Below are 12,939 nucleotides of genomic sequence, written 5' to 3' on the forward strand. Positions count from 1 at the left end.
TGCAGGTATAAGGATCTCCCTGCACAGATCTCATCGCAAGATCAGGGCCTCCTACTCATTAAATGATGAATGAGGGGAACAAATAAAGGAAGCAGGAAAGAAGGACAAAGACCTTAGCAGCAAGTCCATGATGTTGCTTTCAGGCTGAGCCTGGTGATATCTTAAATATTGTCTTATAAGTAGTCATGTCTGTTTATTTTAACTTTTATTGAGAGGCGGCCAGAGATATTGTCCATCCCGTGGCTCAGAAGAGTTGACATTTCAGTTCTCTCTGTTTCCTGGTGTTTAGAACGAGTGTATGATATCATATCCTGAGCCCTTCCCCTTTCTCCTTGCCCTGTGAAGCACTAGGAGGAGTCCAGCCGCAGTCACTGTGTGAACTGGCCTGGAACGCTGTAGCTGATTGTGTGGGACTGCTTTTGCCACTGACTGCCTGCTTCATGCATGCTCTCTAAGAAATACCAGCTAGAAGACTAACAGCCCTTCTGAGCACAGTGAGTATCAGCTAATTAAGCCAACAATTTCTCTAAATCAGAAAGCTGTATCAAGAAAACTGTGTGCGCACCCTAGACAGTTAATAAAAGCCAAAGGACAACACCCCACTTTCACTTTCCATCAGTGAAGCAAACAAGGAACAGCTGAGTTTCCTGACATAGCTGGAGTGAAAGGGGCAGTGGATGGGCTGTCTAGTGTACAGAAATTAGATCATTGGTGGGTGCCAGTGGCAGGGGAGGAATGAGGCATATTCACTGTATGAAGCAATGTAGCACTCGCTGTGGAGATACAAGAACAAAAACTACTACTTTGTTTAGATGTGACTGAATGAAAACTTGACACTGCAATAACGTTGTATGACAAGCACCTCTTACTTTTGTTGCATCTCCTTTGACTTAAATGAGCTTCACAGTACTAGATGGCAGTAAACTTAATATAAAGGGAATCAAAAGGCCATTTTCCTCTGCTAATTTTGGTTCATCCCTAAAGCTCACAGACTGAGCAAACTTACCAAGAGTGAGTCATTGACACTCCTTAGCATAACTACCAAATGTTCTTGCTCCTTCTGCATTAATCTATATCTGTTTCTAGCTCTGTAATTTAGAGTAAAGGAAGATCTAAATGTAAATAGTTCTACCATTCTTGGTGGTGCAAGGACTGGACCTTCTTGTGTTAGATGTCTGTGTAATGCTAGAATATCTTAGAAGTACAATGTGCAGCCACTTCCAGCATAAGGAATTTTATAGTGAAGAGAAATCTTCAGCTTGCCTTCTGCAATGTGGTTCTGTAGATACAAGCTAAGTTATTCATTAACACAGAAAGCTGATTTATTTTAAAAGGATACTGTCCAATTTCACATTTCACTTACTTTAACAGTCTCTTAAACATAGGGCCAGATTCTGCCACTCTTTACTCACATTATTACTTTATTCTGACTTTAATGGGACTGCTCGCAGAATAAGGTACTACTTGATAAGAATGGCAGAATATTGCCCTTAGATTTTATGTCACTCATACACTTCACAAGATTTAAAATATCAACATTCAGTATAAAATTTATAACTGCCATATAAAACACTCAAATCAATCCCCCATATCTAGTTCATGAAGCAACCCCCTTCCTACCTGCTTGCAAAAGATGTGCTGTTATAGTAGCAAATGCCAGTCTGAGTCTTGCTATACTTTCTATAAGACACACACAAAGCCAGTAGCCGCCTCTGTCTGTGGTGTACATGCATGCGCTTCATTTTGAGTCGGACCTACAGATCGCATGGTGATATTTTTGTGAATGAAAGGGAGGGGCCAATAATTGTGGCTTGACTTGCTAACAATATAGGCATAGTTTAGCCTATCAGAGTTTAGCAGGAGCTGCACGTTTTTCATTATGTGGTGCCTGAGTGCATCCTCCTCTACCTTCCTGTTGTGCTTCTTATCCATCTTTTCTCTTACTGCAGTTTTATCAGCTCATTTATAGAGGCGCCTGAGCAGGAGAACAGTAGAGAGGATCATCTTTGTCTACTGTCATCTCATCTGTCTTGTGAGTTTTCCAGTGAAGACTCAGAAGGTAAAGAGTTTAGAATTGTCTGGAAGTTAAAGGCAGCTGACTACTGGACACTCATCCATTGCAAACAGTTGTTTTTCTGGCTCCTCCTCCATTTTGATAGTTCCACTCAGATCTAGAAGGTGAGGGAAGCCTCTTACATGCTTGTTCCTCACTTAGAAAAGTCTGCTTCTCCAGTGCAGCTAGGATACCAGTGGAAAGCAACCCAGGAGGAAAAAAAAAAGACTTCTTTTCATGAAACAAAGCATGCTGGTAAAGATGTGGGAGCACGGTGCCTCCAGTTCCATGATGTCGGTCTAATATCCTCCTATGTGCTGCTGGATCTAGATTTAGGAATATAAGAGTTGTTGTACCAGATCAAATCAGTGGTCCACCTAGTGCAGAATCCTGTATCGGATCTTCAGAGGAAGATGCAAGAAATCCTGTAGTGGAAAGTGTATGGAATAAATTGTTCATAGGGGAATCTTCTGTCTAATATCCATGTGTTAATGGCTGACTTATGTCCTGAAACGCGAGGGTTTATTTCTCTTTTATCTCATCTGATGTAACTGTGGATATTCTCATTACCATATAAATGTTCAATCCCTTTTTTGAATCCTAGGTTACTGGCCTAGTGGACAGGGGAGTCTTGGTCTCAGTGATATCTTATCACAGAATCATAGAAATGTAGGAGTGGAAGGGACCTTGAGAAGTCGTCATCTCCAGCCCCTTGCACCGAGGCAGGACCAAGTAAACTTAGACCATCCCTGACAGGTGTTTGTCCAACCTGTTCTTCAAACCCTCCAATGATAGGGATTCCAAACCTCCCTTGGTAACATACTCCGGTATTTAACTATCCTCATAGTTAGAAAGCTTTTCCTAATAGCTAACCTAAATCTGCCTTGCTGCAGATTAAGCTCATTACTTCCTGTCCTACCTTCAGTGGACATGGAGAACAATTGATCACAGTTGTCTTTATAGCAGCCCTTAACATATTTAAAGACTGTTACCAATCTTCTTTTCTCAAGACTAACCATGCCCAGTTTTCTTGGCCTTTCCTCATAGGTCAGGTTTTCTAAATCTTTTATGATTTTTGTTGCTGTCCTTTGGACACTCTCCAGTTTGTCCACATCTTTCCTGAAGTGTGGCACCCAGAATTGAACACACTACTCCAGCTAAGGCCTCACCAGTGCTAAGCAGAGCAGGACAGTTTCCTCCCGTGTCTTACATACAACATGCCTGATTATACACCCCAGAATATTTAGCGTTTTTTGCAACTGCATCACATTTTTGTGATTCCCTATAACCTCCAGATGCTTTTCAACAGCACCACTACCTAGCCCTTTATTCACCATTTTGTAGTTGTACGTTTGATTTTTCCTTCCTAAGTTAAGTACTTGGCTCTTATCTTTATTGAATTTCATCTAATTGAATTCAGACCAATTATCTAATTTGTCATGGTCCTTGTTAAGTCTAATCCTGTCCTCCGAAATGCTTGCAACCCCTCCCAGTTTGGTCATCTGTAAACTTTATACGAATACTCTCCACTCCATTATCCAAGGCATTAATGAAAATATTGACTAGTATCGGACCCGGGACTGACGCCTGCGGGACACCTCTAGATCCTCCCTCTCAGTTTGACAGCAAACCATTGATAACAACTCTCTAAGTATGGTCTTTGAACCGGCTGTGCATCCACCTTATAGTAAATTCATGTAGAATGCATTTCCCTAATTTGCTTATGAGAATGTCATGTGGAGACTACGTCAAAAGCCTTACTAAAATTGAGATATATGACGTCTACTGCTTCTCCCCTGTCCACAAGGCCAGTAACCTTGTGACTATGAGTTCCAAAGATTATGATTTTGATAAAAACTTTCAATTTCATATTACCAGATTTAAACTTGATGCCTTTCAATTGCATTGGATATCACCTTATTTCTGAATAACTAGAGAGGACAACACATTTTACCTTCTTATAATATTTTGCCATACAGAAGATTTGATCACTCATCCTTCCTCTATTTGCTATAGCCTAGCCATGACTGCCACATTTCTTTAACTAGCCTTTTCTGAGAGCCTTTGTTGACCGGTTCTCCTGTTGTACACTATGTTATTGTCTAATAGATTGGATAGACCTGACATTCTTTGACAGAAGCCATGCTGGTGTGACCTATAATATCATGTTCATCTCTGTGTTTAATAATTTCTGCAGTGCCTTCCATCCAAGAACCTATAAGTGTGTCACAAACTTTAATTAATTAAGTCTCACAAAGAACTTGTGAGGTAGGTCAGTATCATTTCCCCCTACCCAGTTTTACAGAGTGGCATGGGAAAAGTGAGGTACAATTAAGATTTGCCCAACATCACACCGTGAGTCAGTGCCAGAGCTGCAATTGGAATCCAGTCTCATCTCCCTGTCCTGTGCTCTACTCAACAGACCACACTTATCCCCTAGATAGCTCAAGATAGATCTCTAAGACGATGAAAACAATTGTTTTGAAATTGCATGCTTGATTATTATATTTTAATTTCTCCTAAGTAAGGAGAAATTTTAGCAACATGGTTGGTTAGTGTTTTGGTTTTTGTTTGCTCAGTTAAGGAGTCATTTCTACTTACCAGTTTGCTATATTTTGCTCATAGTAAAACTGACCGTCCCCAGATAACTATTCTTAAAGAGATCTCTGCTGAAAAACAAGGCATACACTTAAAACACATTTTGGTCTCTTTATTGACAATGTTTCAATGCCCTTTTTCATGCTCTGTGGCAGTTACACATAGTAACGCACATAACTTTAGCAAATAGAGCATAACAATGTTATTGTCCCCTGGAGCCTAAAAGATCTTGCTGCTGGCTACGTTCTCCTCTCTAAACGAAAATGTTGCCTTCGGCACATGAGAATAATTGCATCTTTAAGAAGTATCTGCTTGGATGTGCAATTCTGTATTGTGTGTGGTGTCATCTCTGAATAAAACAGTGCACAAAGAGATACGATCACTGAAAACAGGTTTAAATTAATACTGCCTAGGTACAGGCTTATAGCAAGCCACAACAAGTTTGATAGATGTACTGAGCATACTCTGCTTATTTGTCTGGGTTCATGTGATCCATAGACTTTCCTATCGCACTGCTAACAAGGGATTACATACTTCACTTTGTTGTCTAATTGTGGGAAGAATGAATGCGCCAAAAACATGTTTAGGTTGGGGTGCGGGGAGGGAATCGTGTCATCTTGGCATTCTCCCAAGCCCCAGAGACTGTGGAAGCCGTTAGACTGAACATGCATGCCCAAATCAGAACTAATTTGAATCCTTTCGTTGCTCAGTTAATATTAAGTACCAAGCACATGTCTTACTAGGTATAGGACTCTACTTTCAGTTACACTGGTGTAAATCAATGGCCCTGCATAGCATTGAGTATCAGGAGGCATGCCTGTGATGTGGAATTCAGTGCAAGGCAGATGGCACCAAGGGTGTTATCAACAACAGTTGTGTTGACCTACAGGCAGTGGTGAGCTGGAGCTGGTTCGCAGCGGTTCATGCGAACCGGTTCTTAAACTCTGAAGCCGGTTTAGAACCGGTTGTTAAAGGGATGGGCAAACTCCAGCCTGCGGGCCACATCTGGCTCGTGAGACCGTCCTGTTCGGCCCGCCTGAGCTCGCAGCTGGGGAGGCTCCGCTGAGAATCCCTTTTTAATTTTTACTCACCCAGCGGTGCTCCAGGTCTTCGGCGGCACTTCAACAGCCGGTCCTTCACTCGCTCCCGGTCTTTGGCGGAACTTCGGCGGCAGGTCCTTCAGTGCCGTTGAAGACCCGGAGCGACTGAAGAAACTGGTTCTTCAGCTTTTGGCAGCTCATCACTGCCTACAGGACACCAATAGAAGCCAAACTACCTCTTGACTTCCCCCCAAAAAGCTGTATATAACATCACACATACAGCGCAAGGATTTGTAAACAACCTGCTAAACTAATTGTAAGTAAATCAGAAAAATAAACAAAAAGTATAGCTTCTTCACCACTGAACGCAATTTAAATCCTGTGTGGTGGTAGCATTCAGAGATGTTCTTTTAAGGGTTGGCATTCCATGGTATATAGGCAATTCAAAAGGAACTCACCATATTATGAAAATAATGCAGAAGTGCAAGTGTATTTTATCCCATGTATAGGAGGTTAGGTAAAGCCAAGCAGCATTCAAATGGTTCATTCAGTTCTGGTGAGGGGAAGTTACATCAGAAAGCTAATGTTATTCTGTCTCCTCCTTTGAGTTAACATAACTAACCCACTCTCTTTTTTTTTTTTCTGAATGGTTTTACCTGGTCTTTCAAATTTTAACAATGAGCATATTCTGCATGCATCATTATGGCTCAGTCAACAGCACTCACCTTTGGTGAGAAAATCACCGGACTCCGGTACAGTACTTGAACCTGTCAAGCTACCATTAAAGTCCAGGGGAGTCTTTTCACAGATTTCAGTGTTGAATGAGAATCTAGAAAATGGTCTGATGCCAAATGATGACAGTACGCAAGGCAGTTCCACAGAGATGTGCATCTAACAGTGGTTAGAGGTTCTGTCTTTTGGAGACGATGGGCTCTTTATCTAATACTCATTACTGGGCAGATGGTATTTAATGGCCTGATCCAAAGCCCATTGAAGTCAATGGAAAGACTCCTTCTGACTTTAGTGGATTTTCGATCAGATGCAAATAAAGCTGAATAAATAACTTTTAAAAAAGTCCATGAATATTCACTATGCTCCCTTTGTGTACAGTTGCTATGAGCAATATAGCAATCAAGTTTACCAGCAGGAATGTTTGTGGAAACTGCAAATTTTAATCAAACACTTGAGAATATTTGTGTAAAGCAAACTTGGGAATCATAAATGTGAGTATTCTGACAGAAACCCAGGTCTGAGTTACTCATCTAATCCAGAAATTGAAACAATATGTGGCCAATGTGCCTGATAAAAACTAATGAGAACAGCTAGAATGTGAATATTCAGTTGTCAACAAAGAGCTATGCATGAAGAGTCTATAGATTAAGAAATATATTCACAGAAACTATTCCGCAAATATCTTTGAATAATGAATGAATTTGAGAAAATTGCCCATGGACAGTCTGAATGAGAAGGAAGAGTGTTTAATTTATTATTATTAGGTGGATAAAGCCCTGGCAAAGAGATGGGGCTCACAATTTTATCCTGGAGGCAGTGGGACTTATGGATATTCTCATCTTTTGGGGAAGAGAGTTCGGGAGCAGATAACCTACAAGCTTGTATGACTAAGACGACATCATGTCACTTCACTTTAAGCCTCAAATTTATTTTAAAAACGTACAGTGAAAACTCGAGTAATCTTTACTCACGTAGCTCATCCCATTACTAGTTAATGTTTTAAAATAGGTCCTGAACGGTCTTGTTATATTGTTTCAGCACATTCTGGGGATAGTAGTTCCTAGAAGTGATGGGAGTTGTAGACATGCCAGCAGGGCATGCTGGGAAAAGGATACAAAAGAGATCCCTTTTCCCCTGTCAGAGAGTGAGCAAGAAACTGAGGTACAGCCACATCTTTGCTCAGAGAAGGTAAGCCAAAGTATTCATCATGCAAGGCTTGTAGAAAGGGTCCTTGAACTCTCCCTGCAGAATTAAGAATGCAAATGCAACACTGTTTTGCTAGTGCATCAAAAACAGAAAGTGAAATTGAGAAGTTTCAGAGTAGCAGCCGTGTTAGTCTGTATTCACAAAAAGAAAAGGAGTACTTGTGGCACCTTAGAGACTAACATCTTTATTTGAGCATAAACTTTCGTGAGCTACAGCTCACTTCATTGGATGCATTCAGTGGATCCACTGAATGCATCCGATGAAGTGAGCTGTAGCTCACGAAAGCTTATGCTCAAATAAATTTGTTTTAGTCTCTAAGGTGCCACAAGTACTCCTTTTCTTTTTGAAATTGAGAAGAAACAGAGAATAAATGAAAGTGAATTGACTGGTCTGTTTTCACTGTGCAAGTTGAATAAAAGGCACAAAGTAAACAAACAGAATAGATGTTGAAAAATGAATTATCTCATTATCTTAAATTATATTAATGATCTAACGTGGTGTTTGCAAGGTAGGCAAGGTAAAAATTTCCCCCAGTATTCCATCTTCGTGTGCTAATCATAGCACCATAAGGAAAGTTTTTAAAATATCTTGGCTCTTTCAACATACAAATACCAATAGGAATGTTTCTTGCAGAAACTGGGTTCAGTTAGACAAATACAAGATGAAACTATTAATCTTAGGGGAAAGCCTTTTGTGTTTGTTGCAGAAATGAGTTTCATTGGAAACTATTTTGCTTAAGGACTAGCTTCTGTTTCCAACTATGGCTGGGTTTCAACAATGACAGTTTAGAAGACTAGCTTTGGGCCACAGAGCAGTGTTTGCACCTTGCTTTAATAGGTGGATGTGTTTAATTAACCTTTCTCTCTGAATTAGCAGATATTCTGGCAGTATCAAGGAATGTTTAAGGGAAGACAGTCGTCATGGCAATAAACCGAGACACATTCTATACATCCAATAACACTATTAGTAGTGTTAATATATTTCTTTATGTTTAGCCATGGCAGATATGGAGATATGTCTATTAGTTAGGGTTGCCACCCGTCTGGGTTTTACTGAGACAGTCCGGGTTTTGGCTTCTCTGTCCGGGTGACATTTAGGGTTGCCAGGTGCCCAGTTTTCGACTGGAAAGTCTGGTCGAAAAGGGGACCTGACCACCCAAAATGGAACTTGAATCAAAAGTCAGGTGACTGCAGGGCAGTATGAGATCCCGGTTTATTAACCTGCCCTAGCCCCTGCTCAGCCAAGGCTGCCTCCTAACTGCAGGCAGGCTCCTTGAGATGATCCAGCAATCAACAAGGGGAGGAGTGCATGCAATGGGGGTGGAGGTAGAGGTAGAGAAGGGGGCGGGGCCTTGGGGAAGAGGTGGAGCAGGGGCAGGCCTCAGGGGTCCAGTTACCAGCAATTAGAAAGGTGGCAAGTCTATTATTAGTAATAATACTAAGTAGTTATAGAGAGCTTTATTTCTCCATAGCGCTCTACAACCATAGAATCATAGAAGGTTAGGGTTGGAAGAGACCTCAGGAGATCATCTAGTCCAACCCCCTGCTCAAAGCAGGACCAAGCCCAACTAAATCATCCCAGCAGGGCTTTGTCAAGTCTGGCCTTAAAAACCTCTAAGGATGGAGATTCCACCACGTCCCTAGGTAACCCATTCCACCACCTCCTCCAGGTAACCCATTCCATTCCAGTAAACCATTAATTCATGAATCCTCACAAGATCCCTGAGGATTAGGTAAAAAAATATTATCCCCTTCCTATAGATGGATAAACTGAGAGGTTAAGTGACAGGCCTAATATACTCTAAAAAGTTAGGTCAACCTATCTACATCACTCGGACATGAAAAATCTACACTTCTGAATGACGTAGATAAGCCGACTAACCCCTGGTGTAGACAGTGCTAGGTCGACGGAAGATTTTTTTGGGGAGGTGGTTCACCTACCTGAACCCCTCCCATCAGCATAGGGAGTGTCTATACTGAAACGCTACAGCTGCACCACTGCAGCTGTAGCATTTCAATTGTAGACATGCCCACGGTGTAAATAATCAGCAGTGCTAATACTGGATTTCAGTTCCTGGCTTCTAGGTCTGTGCTCCGGCTGCTTGACCTATGTTTTAGCATATAAAGAGTCATAATAACAAATTCAATTTCTTCTGATAACTGAGGAATAAGATAACTGAGTAAATTTAATTGCCGGATTAAGAGTTTGCATTACAAATCTTCAGACAGTTCTCACTGATCTCTGTTGGTTTCTACTGGAGGCCAAGAGCTCCAGCATCACGTAGACCATGGGTGTTAACCCATTCTGGGCAAGAGCCAATAAAATTTTTATTATTGCCTGTGGGTCAACATTACAAAGCTAGGCTCCTGTAGGCTCCTCTACCAACAGTAGATTTCCCACTGGTGATGGGAAGCTTGCATAAAGATTGGGGTTAGAATAAAACCCTTGTGTAGTAATTTGGGATGGGATTTTCAAATATTGGCCTAAATCTGTTCCCTGAATCTGCAGTCAGTGGGAATAATTAGGCCAATGCTAACTGCTTTTGAAAATCCCACCCTAGACTTTTAGTTAATAAAATTACTCTTCCATTCAATATCACGCAGTGAGAAAACAAAATCTGCAGCATACCCTTTGTTTAGACGTATTCATGTGCATGTAGCTGCTTTCCACACACAACTGCAGTAATTATGAGTGCACAGCTCCCATTAAAATAAATGGAAATCTTGCACGTGCATGGTCTGCAGGATCAGACTATGGACTGATTCTGCAAACCTTTTACTTGTATGAATAATCTCATCAGCTTCAATGGGTTTGGTAGTTTGGGCCTTATGTACTGTTGATAATAGAGGCTGAGCAGTGGGGAGAGAAGGTGAGCAAGGCTAGAGCTTATTCCCATTGAAATTTATGGCAAAGCTCTCATTGATGCCACTTGGACCAGGATCAGGTATAAATTACTGCACATCCTGAGCTAGTCCAAAAATTAAGAGTCGTTGAGAAGAATCTTAATTGAAGTAGCAGTGTAAATCTTATTACGATTTAGGTATAAATTACCAAACTGAACACAGTCACAGAAATACAAGTTGAAACAATTACTTTATCTTCAGGGAAACTCTTTTGTTAACTGATTGAGATGGATGTAAGTTTCAGCTGAAACTCCTGCTTAAGCACAACTGATACTGGATTCATCCCTGGCTCAGTTTTAATGCAGGCAGACAGTTAACACACAGTGGAAAGCTACAAAAGCTCTCAGTTATGAAGTTCACCTCCTTACTTAGATGGACGGGAGATAATTACATTTTTCCTCTTTGGACGAAGCACACATTTCTGGTTTTGTCAGCGTGTCTGATAATGGCAGGGGATTTTCTGAAGGTAATCCTGTAATGAAAGTGCAGCCAGAGTTTGCTAATGTCACTCCAGGCGCTGTGTGTAAGGGCACTCTTTAATAATAATAATAAAAATATACTCTAGGAAAAGCTGCTTTATTTCTTATACTCTCATTCCTCAGGAAGTAACGTTTGGTGTAAAAGAGTGTGAGTTATTTTATCTGGTGTAAATCTTTACGGAGAAGTCTTTCTGAACAAATACACCTTTCTGTCTTCATTTAAATCCCTCCTTAAAATGCATTTCTCCTATAAAGCATTTCTGTGCTTATCCACCCGGAGTTGCTATCTACTTCTTAAAAAAAAAACAAACTTAACTCTGTCCAGTTACAGATGATGAGTTATTAATGCATGTTCAATCAGGTCTTTGGAAAAGCATACTCCCTGGGCTGGATTCCCTTGCTAATTGGCATCCGCTGTTCTTTTTACTGTGCATTTATTCATTTTTTATTGTAATCTTCACAGGGAAGGGCCGTGTGTTTTTATGCACCTCTAGGCACCATGCATGTCTATGATTTGATGTAAATCAATACAAATGAAGCAGGAAACAAAAAAGCTCCCTTACAATGGAGGCTAGGTCCATCAATGGCTATTAGCCAGGATGGGCAGGAATGGTGACCCTAGCCTCTGTTTGCCAGAAGCTGGGAATGAGCAAATGGATCACTTGATCATTACCTGTTCTGTTCATTCCCTCTGGGGCACCTGGCACTGGCCATTTTCGGAAGACAGGATACTGGGCTAGACAGACCTTTGGTCTGACCCAGTAGGGCCATTCTTACGTTCTTATGTTAACGCAAATGAGCCTTACAGGAACAGCTGGCAAATTCTGCTCTTGGGTTATACAGGTGTACATCCAGAGCAGAATGTGACCATGAGTCACGATATAGAGAAAATGCTAATGGCAAACACAGTAATGCCCTCTTTGCCATATGTATTTGCCTATTGTAATAATACTTAGCATTTTATATCTTAGAAGTGCTGTACAAATATTAAATAATTGGGACAACACCCTGTGAAATAGAAAGGTAAACACTATCCTCATTTTACAGATGGAGAAGTGAGTTGTTGAATGCTAAGTGAGGCCACAGAGGGAGTCATTGTCAGAACCAGAATGAATACTGCAGGCTCCTAGTCTGGTGTTCAGTCCATTAGACTACGCTGCCTCTATACTGCCTCCTGCAGTATGGTGCTAAGAATTGTCCTGCGTAAGGAACATGCATGTTTCTCACCTAATAGCAATGTTTAGAGTTTGTAAAAGGGTGGGTGAAGACTCCATTTTCTCTTAGTCAGTAGGGGAAAATGTCCATAGCTATAGGGGCCAGACATGTACAAGTGTCACAATTGGGATTTTAAAAAAAAACCCCAAAATTGTAAGCACATATCATGTTAGTAATGAAAATTAAGAAAATATCTTGCATTAACATAGCTCCTTCCAAGCCAAAAGGTGCCATAGCACTTTACAAACTAACTAATATAAGTGCCCAGCAATCTTATGTGCCATAATCATCACCAATGTAATAAAATTATATGGTGATCACTTCTCCCACAACTGAAACGCATCCACTGCTGGGATGAAACATGGCAGTTGTTTAACAGCACTACACAACAGCTTATGAGAGGGAAGTAGTAAGATGACTCTATCCATCTGAAACCACAGGGGAATTTTCAGGCAGGCAGAGTGTAATTGCTTGCACTGGAATTTGGTTGGGATATCTTGTCAGCAAAGGCAGGGGTTGCTGTGGAGGCAGCAAGCTGAGACAAGGGAAGGAAGAAAGTGCTTCCTGTTGCTTCATAGCTATTCCATAGGAAAGAGTGGGCATCCTGCCCACTCAAGCTAATCAATCAGCAAGGCGAGGCTAGCATTCGTTGTGGAAAAAGTGCTCATTGAGCTAGGCGTGGGCAGCACCTGCCAGAAAATGGAAGCAGTGCT

At 41.1% G+C, this 12,939-nt stretch overlaps 1 protein-coding gene across 2 annotated transcripts in view; it reads left to right on the forward strand.

Moving 5' to 3' along the window:
* Positions 1–326: 326 nt before the first annotated feature.
* RALB (RAS like proto-oncogene B) overlaps positions 327–12,939 on the forward strand; it is a 79,916-nt gene continuing 67,303 nt past the window's right edge. The window contains exon 1 of one of the 2 annotated variants that reach the window (XM_027823725.3): positions 327–494. The gene's annotated coding sequence lies outside the window, so the exon portion shown is untranslated. The remainder of the gene's footprint in view (positions 495–12,939) is intronic. The other variant, XM_043524932.1, reaches the window with a different exon arrangement.

Source organism: Chelonia mydas, chromosome 11 (assembly GCF_015237465.2).
Source record: "Chelonia mydas isolate rCheMyd1 chromosome 11, rCheMyd1.pri.v2, whole genome shotgun sequence".
NCBI lineage: Eukaryota > Metazoa > Chordata > Testudines > Cheloniidae > Chelonia > Chelonia mydas.